The following is a 9,049-nucleotide window of genomic DNA, read 5'->3' as shown; positions in this document are numbered from 1 at the left end:
ATCGGTTGGAATTTTTGGGGTATTTCACAAGCTAATTCTTTCTTATCTTTCTCCACATAAGCCACACTGCCCATAAATAACCTATTAAGGGTATCTCCCACTACATTGGCCTTGCCCGGATGATACAGTACACTCATATTATAATATTTTAGCAACTCTAACCACCTCTTCTGGAGATGATTCAACTCCCTCTGAGTAAATATATACTGCAGGCTTTTGTGGTCCGTGAACACATCCATATGAACACCATATAAATAGTGTCTCCATATTTTCAAAGTAAACACCACAGTAGCTAACTCTAAATCATGGGTTGGGTAATTCTTTTCATGCGGCTTCAACTGTCTAGAGGCATAGGCTATAACATTATCTCTCTGCATCAGCACACAACCCAAACCAACTCTAGAGGCATCACAATACACCCTAAAACCGTCCGTATCATCAGTCAATGTTAACACTAGGGCTGAAGTATGCCGAGTCTTCAACTCTTGAAAACTCTTCTCATAGGAATCTGACCACAGGAACTTAACTTTCTTTTGGGTCAATCGGGTCATGGGAGACACAATAGATGAGAAACCTTCAACAAAATAGTGATAATAGCCAGCTAGACACAAGAAACTTCTAATGTCTGACGAAGAGATAGGTCTAGGCTAATTTCTTATGGCTTCTGTCTTTTGGGAATCAACTCTAATGCCTTCGGATAAAATAATATGATCATGAAAAGCTACTGACCTTAGCCAAAACTCACACTTGTTGAATTTGGCGAATAATTGGTGATCTCTAAGAGTTTGCAAGACAATTCTAAGATGATCTGCATGGTCATCCTCACTACGAAAGTACACAAGGACATCATCTATGAACACTATGACAAACATATCAAGATACTATTTAAACACTCAATTCATAAGGTCCATGAACGCTGCTGGAGCATAGGTTAGCCCAAAAGACATGACTAGAAAATCAAAATGACCATAACGGGTTCAGAAGGCTTTCTTTGAAATATCACACTCCCTTACTTTAAACTGATGATAGTTGGATCTAAGCTCTATCTTTGAGAAATAACTTGCGCCTTGTAATTGATCAAATAGGTCATCAATTTTACGAAGAGGGTATTTGTTCTTGACTGTGACCTTATTAAGCTAACGATAGTCAATGCACATTCGCAAGGAACCATCTTTCTTTCACACGAACAGCATGGGTTCGCCCCATTGAGAAACACTAGGCCTTATGAAAACTTTATCTAGAAGATTTTTGAGTTACTCTTTCAACATCTTAAGTTCTATAGGTACTATACGGTATGGAGGGATAGAAATAGGTTGTGTATCAGGAAGAAGGTTAATACCGAACTCTATTTCCCTATCAGGAGGTACCCCTAGGAGATCTTCTAGAAACACATCCGAAAACTCACTAACTATATTAACTGATTGAACTGTTGGAGTCTCAGACTTAGTGTCTTTAAATAGAACTAGATGATAAAAGAAACCTTTGGAAATCAATTTTCTGGCCTTAAGGTAAGATATGAAATGACTCTTGGGAGCTACAAAATTTCTGGACCACTCAAAGACTAGCTCATCTGGGAATTGAAACTTAACCACATGGGTGCGATAATCTATAGATGCATAACAGAAATGAAGCCACTCCTCACCAAGAATAAGGTCAAAATTAACCATATCTAACTCTATCAAATCTACAAATATGACCTTATGAAGAACAGTGATAAGACACTTTTTTAAACTTGCTTAGCAATAACAGACTCTCCTACTGGGGTAGAAACCAGCATAGGCTCAGGGATCTTTTCAGAACTTATCTCAAAATTCACAGCAACTAACGGAGTCATAAAAAAGAAACTTGACCCAGGGTCCAACAATACATACACATCAAAATGAAAGACATGAAGCATACCAGTAACAACATCTAGTGAATCCTCCTACCCCTGGAAGGATGACAAAGTATAGAATCAATTCTGGCACTGACCGCCAGCAGTACTGGATGAAGCACCCTGAGAAAGGACTGAGTGAGTTATAGGAGCTGGTGCACTGGTGGCCTGAGTCTGGAGATGAATATCCCTGTACCCCTATCTAGCATGCGGACACTCTCTAAAACTATGTCCCAAATTTCCACAACCAAAACAACCATTTTGTTCGGCCAAACACTCACCGGAATGGGTTTTCCCACACTTAGCACATGGGGGATAACTAGTCTGTTACTCACACTATTTTGAGATCTGGACATAGAAGACTTATTCCCTTTCTCTTTCTAGTTTCCGAGCGTGGGAGCACTGGTTAATGAAGGTACTGGAATAGATAAATGATTCTAAAATTGCTGGCGGTTCCCTCCACGGGATCTAGTCTAGCCATACTCAAATTGCTTCAATCTAGCCCTCTTATGTCCTCTTACTCTCTCTCTCTCTCTCTTTTATTTTTTCTACCTTAATCTGTTGAGCATGCATCATCAGTCTAGAAAGATCTATGTCTCTATTGGGCATAGCAATCCTACACTCCTTAACCACCAATCCAGACACACCAGTTATGAACTTACTCATACTAGATCTGGGGTCAGCTATCAAGTCAGGAGCATACTTATATAACTGGTTGAACTTGAGGCAATACTCCTTTACTATCATAGAGCCTTGCCTCAGGTTCATGAACTCTTCTATCTTTGCTTCCCTCATCTCAAGTGGTAAGAACTTGTCTAAGAATGCATCCTGAAACACCTGTCAAGTCATAGGAGCTGTATTCTCCCCTTTACTCTTCCTCCACATCACTACCCAATCGTAAGCAACATCTTTCAAATGATAAGAGGCCAATTCCACACTTTCCTCTTTAGTTATATGCATAACTTAGGTGATCCTTTTTACCTCATCAAGATACAACTGCAGGTCCTTACCTACTTTTGATTCAAAGAATTCGGGCAGGTCCATTCTAAAAAGGTCATGAAGTCTAGCTACGGCTGCATCACCCCCTTATTGACGTGGAACAGCAGCCTAATTATTGTCTTGCATAGTAGCAATTACAACTTAGGCTAACGTTTGTAAAGCAGCCCAAAATTTGGCATGAGACACATTCTCAAACAGGAGATCGGCAGGTTGGGGTGGCTGATTATCATTCCTATGGGCATTAGCTCTGCAGGGAGGCACTTTCTGTCATAAAATAGCATGAGTCAACATAAGATAGAGACAGCTGTAAGCACGAAAGATTCTGAAAGAAATAGATGACTTTTCCTAAAATGTCCCATAGCCTCTTGCTAATACATATGGTGCACTTCACACCAATGATCAATACTCTACGTAACATGGCTTGGCATACTCCCTAGGACTCTCTAAACCTTAGGCCCTGATACCAAGTTTGTAACGCTCCAAAATCTCATCCTGAGATGTCACACGATGCTTAAGGCTACAAGTAGCCCCAAGATAACCCTTCGAGCCTCCTACTAAGTCTAGAACTTACTTTAAAACAAATGAATTAAGTAGTAACTCTATATCATGTCAAATTTGGGCTAAAATAACTGAAAAACATCATTTGGATAACAAATACTGAAAATTTGGAAACTCCAACTGATAGTCCCACAAGCCTCTACTTACTAAGGAACTAGAGAGTCATTGGGACAAACCCCCAACTGACTCGGACTAAACTGAAAACAATAAACAACTGCTATCAAGAGTGAAAATCACAGAAATAGGTCCTCGAACCATGAGGACTCACTAACTGCGGAAGTGTAGATGAAGGTACTCGGAGATCAATATCACTGCTGAGGCTGAGCACCTGAACCTACATTATGAGACAATATAGTACATAGACATATATGTGGATCAGTTTTGAGGACGTACTGAGTATATGGGAGTTTATGTAATACATAAACATTATCATTACTCTTTATAAAACCATGCATGCTGATATAAATGACTCACATAGCTTTAATAAATCTGAAATCTAAATCTCATAAATCATCAATAATGAAACATCTAGCATAAATCTCGTGAGTTATTATACTTAGTTCTAAAATCTATATTCTCCTCTTATTCTCAAAGCTTGTAAGCAAAAGGAATCTTAAAACAATAACTTTCAAAACTTATGCTTTTATCTTGAGAAGAATAGGACTTTGGAAACTCAAGGACTTGGAAACTTTAGGACTATAAAGCTTTGGATACTTGGAGACTCTGGGAACTTGGGAGTTTCTTCTAACCGACATAAACCATGTGAGCTGACATGGAGTCCAATGTCTTTCCCACACTGGAGAGAGTTGTTCTACCTTGTCATAGGAATAGAACCTTAGCTTTAGCGATCACTATCTTAACCCACTTGGGTTAAATCATAATCCTATGGTGCCTCATAGTTCTGGGGAATGAGACCTTGGAATCAAGCCCAACTTGGTGTTAAATACTACTTCCATACTTAGGCTCAGAACTTTTAGAAAATCCACCTTAAAATAGTACAAGGATGTATAGAGGAAGTCAATTATACATCTCTTTGCTTTAAATCATAAATACTTCAGATTCCTGTTTTAGCTTAGGATTCAAAGATCAACTTTCTTTCTTGAAACTTGATAAACAATCATCAAGGAGGCTTAAATCATGATCTTCTCAAAATATCAAGGCTAAATCTTAGGTCTTAAAGCCCATATTTCAAACTTACATTAAAACACCAAAAGGTCCATGCTTAATAATGTAATTATTGATATATCAACTCAAAATCTAAAAAAAAAATATGATCATGTGCATAAATATTCAAAAGTAGACATGTAAATCAATATCCAAATCACTTAAGGTCTCAAAATCATGCAATTAGCAACATGGGGCATAAACCCTAACTTAAATTCCATGAAAATCATATCAAAATTAAGAAATTTGTAACTTAAAGTAAGTTTTTAGGCACAAGAATGAAAGAATTATTCTTGTTGAAACTCCACATATCTTATTTGGCTTGATTCAATACAACAAGTTGACTTTTGAAGCCTTGAGAATGTTCTTGGAAGCTTTTCTTGAAGGTTCTTGAATGATGATGTTTTAATTCTTGAATTTTCTTGAAAAAGGGTTTGAACCTTGTTTTTGAGGGTTGATCTTGAAAGGAACCCTAATTTTGATGTTATGGATGAATATGAAGTTATGTGCTTTGATTTGATTTGATTAGGTGTTAAAAAAGGTGAAAAAGACCCAAAAATCTCTTTAAAATGACTTTTAATAACTAAACGGAGGTGCGCGACGGTTTGGGCGACGACCCATCGCCCCAGGGATGGACCGTCCCTCAAACCTTCACTCCATGGCCAAAAAATAGGCTTACTGTCTCAGTTGCGATGGTTTGGGCGACGGTCCGTTGGCCTTCCTGTCGCACTTTGGCAGTCTGGATAGCTCACTGTAAAACGGCCTTAACTTTTTACCCCAAAACTGGATTTTTACAAAATTGGTATTGTTGGACATATAATTCAATTATCTATCTGTTGTTGTATCATGAGCTCAGAAATTCGTAGTATAACGAAAGATATGCTCATTTGAAGTTGACTGAAGTAATATCCTTCTTAAGAATTCAATCGGTAAGGGATGTTTTGATTCGCCTAATAGCTAGGACATATTTGAGGCCTTAATACACATCAAACCTGATCATAAAACTACCAAAACACTAAAATTCATTTCTCATGATCTTGAAGCATGGTTCTACTATCGGTTGGAATTCTCAAGGTATTATAATGCCCCCACCCCTAACTTCGCTCGGTGTTGAATCCTACTCCTAACTAAAAGACACTGATCACTAGACTGTACTAAGCTTGACTGAACTAACCCTGATCATGTTGACTGATTGAACTGGATTGAGTTCAATGATTTTTGTTAACTAACTAAGTACTACTATTCTTGACCTTTACTGGGACTATTCTATAACTACTGCAACTAAGTAACCAGCTAGATTTCGAGTAATAAATACCCCTAGGACTCGATAGCATAATTGATAAACTCATATCATAACTTTAGCAACACAACAATAGGTTATCATGCATAATTTAATCATATGGAGATTTTATCAAACACTTGGGGAGCATGATTGCTATACGTGAGAACTAACCACATAGTGCATCATAACTACAACATGCAACTTGCAAATTCAAGGGCTTTGACAACAGAGATTCATAATTCAACACACATGCTAACTTAATTTCATGGAACTCATAAAATATCTTAACTTAAAACCCATACAACAACACAAACATGAGCATAATTCAATTCATAACATGAGGATTATAATTTAAGTTTTGAAAAGGGTTCTTGAACTCCAAGGGTGGAAGGAGACCCAAGGATGAACACCTAACATACCTGAGTTACAGAATTCGTGAAGATTGTTGGGAATTTCTTGGAATTTGATCTTGAGCTTGATGAATTAGGGTTTATTTCTTGAGAGAATTTTGTGAATGGGTGAATGTATTTTGCCTATTGAGGGGCTCAATTTCATGTTATGGGGGTTTAATATGGGAGGAAAATGACTTAATTTCCCCCACAACCCATAACTAAATGTGAAAACTATGCCCAGAGATGCGATAACCGGCGTGTCGCGTCGATGGTGTCGACGCGTCGGTTGATGGTGTCAATGCGATAGCCAACGCGATAGCCAACACGACGCATCATGATCGCGTTGGCTTGCTATTTTGGTCATTCAAACATGACTCAAGCGATATTCGAAAAATCTGAAAGTCACCCAAGATGACTTATTGACATCCCTGATCATGAATCAACTAAAAAATCAACATTCTAAGGTCGTAAGGATCGAAAATAAGACCATCCAATTATGAAGGCTAAAAATGATTCTAAGTCTTAACACTTAGCTGAATTTTTCTAAGTCTGGGACTGAATTGAACTAGAACTTTTACCGGGTCTTACAGCAGATGATTGTGAAAATGTTAAAAATGATAATGAAATGGTAAAAATCTCAATAGAAGGAGAATTATTAATAAATTATGAAAAGTAGAAATATGACAACAAATTGATAAAATCCTAAAGTAAGTATGATTATCAATAAGTTGTCAAGAATTATAAAAAAGAAGTGAAAATTATATTTTGTGCCTTTTAACCATCAGGAAGCATGAAGAAGGTAATTTAAGCACGGAGAACCAAAATTGGATTTCAACACTATCTGTTTCAATTGAAGCAACTCTGTCCATAAACCTCTTCTAGTCTCAATAGTATGTAGACCATAAATAGCCATAAAATGGATTTGACTACCAGTATTAGCATCGTAATAGCTAAAATTATACCTCACTTGGGTCCCTAATGATCCACAACCTTCCAATGATCCAGTTCTATAATTATCACACCATATCCACGATGGCCATATCTTTTTTACTATACTACTAGAAAATTGCTCCTACACCCTGTGCTCCGCAACTTCTATACTTCTCTATGCTTATAGGCCTTGTTGAGGCCTCGAACATTTCATGTGACTAACTTCATTAGAAAACTTAGTGTTAGTAACATCTAACATCCCATGATCCTCCAGCAAGTCCCCTACCTTAGGACCAAAATGAATTGGAACTTTGACTGTCCTTTGTAGCACTAGTAGGAACTCCAGGTTAAGTAGCTTTTGCTGCAGTCTTCCCTGAAGAAAGTTTTCACCCATCGTCATCTATGTTCTCCTTATGCCGAATTAAAGGTATCACTGGTAAGTAGGTGCAGTACTCGTAGTACCCACCTCAACAATACTCTGCATTTCCACTCAGCCTTGATCAACTCTATCTTTGCTTGTTAGTGCTTTGCCTGGTAAGTTATCATTGTATTATTTCCCGGTTATGGAGGCTCTTTAGACTTGCACACATGTCCCAAGTTACAAGCAAACTCCACAATACAGGTTTCAGTCATATCTCACTATTTGTGCAAACAGTCGTCCCTTTGGATCCTTAATTTTAACTTCTTTTGGCAATGGCCTAGTGATGTCCATTTCTACTAAAATCCTGGCGTATGAGATATGATCCACCCTTGTTGTGCAGTCAGCAACATAACTTGGCACTTCCAGACTACTACCAATCCCACTTAAAGTTGTAGGCTCCCAACAATTGAGCAGCAAGTTTGGTATTTTATCCTAAAGTGGAATGGACTTCAACACTTCATCATGAAAAATTAAAGTTCACAGTCCATGGTTTGATTATCACTAACTTATTGTAGATGGAGTATGGTCCAGAGTACAATGCTTCGTTACTTTCCCCCCATAGTGCTGAATTTTATTACAAAAAACTATCATTGTGATAGTAACTTCGTGGTTTAGTCGCAAGGTTCTGTTGCCTAGCTATGAACCTCTCAATTGCTTCGATTGTCAGATCCTCCCCAACAACATATAGAATAGTAACTTCTATTTCACGTACCCTTTTCAATTTCCGCTTGTTGCAATTCTACCACGTGTTCCCTATTTTCAATCACTGGTGCGATGAAGGTTAGGGACATGGCTTTCTAAGCAAATTTTTTACCTATAACTAGATTCAACCATGATTGTTTTTTTTACCTTTCAGCTTCTCTTTATTAAGTGTTGGGTCTCCACGAGAGTGAAGATTGACTACAGGAGTACAGGCCTTAGTAAGATCCAAATTAACCCATTCCCGTGGTTGGGGTGTTGACTCTTGATCCATTGTCGCTCTGTCCCACCATATCAAGACTTGATATTTGCTTGCCTCTCATCTGCAACATTGATTGTATTCCCAGTTTTCCCCTAGGAGTGTTTGCAATGGAGGTAATCCCACCTTTACTTGACAATTTTATTTTATTTAGACTGCTAGATATCTCCAATAATGCAATAAAATCTGTCAAGTAAAGAGTCTTCATCGTCGTCACCATGTCTTTGTGCGGTTGTCCTCCTCTTTTCCCCCACTTTCGATTGGCGTACGTTAGCACGTCACGCTAAACGTGTGCCAACTGATAACGAGAATTTTTTTAAAACAAATCAATGATTTTTATCAATTTACTATTATATATAATGAAGATATATATGACATGTGAATTGTATATTTTTCTAAAATATTAGGCAGGTGTACGTGCGTTGCATTGCATGTGTGTTTCATGTTAAATCGTTAATTGATAATAAAGATC

At 37.8% G+C, this 9,049-nt stretch overlaps 1 long non-coding RNA gene across 1 annotated transcript; it reads left to right on the top strand.

Annotated features, from left to right (window-relative positions):
• The first annotated feature begins 6,353 nt into the window (after positions 1-6,353).
• On the top strand, positions 6,354-8,738 carry LOC124899727. The gene is made up of 2 exons (XR_007057222.1): positions 6,354-8,399; positions 8,476-8,738. It is a non-coding gene; the product is annotated as an uncharacterized LOC124899727 (long non-coding RNA).
• Positions 8,739-9,049: the final 311 nt, after the last annotated feature.

The sequence above is a fragment of the Capsicum annuum genome, chromosome 6 (assembly GCF_002878395.1).
Source record: "Capsicum annuum cultivar UCD-10X-F1 chromosome 6, UCD10Xv1.1, whole genome shotgun sequence".
Classification (NCBI taxonomy): Eukaryota; Viridiplantae; Streptophyta; class Magnoliopsida; order Solanales; family Solanaceae; genus Capsicum; species Capsicum annuum.
Note: the sequence above shows the minus strand (reverse complement) of the source record. Positions and strands in the feature narration are given on the sequence as shown.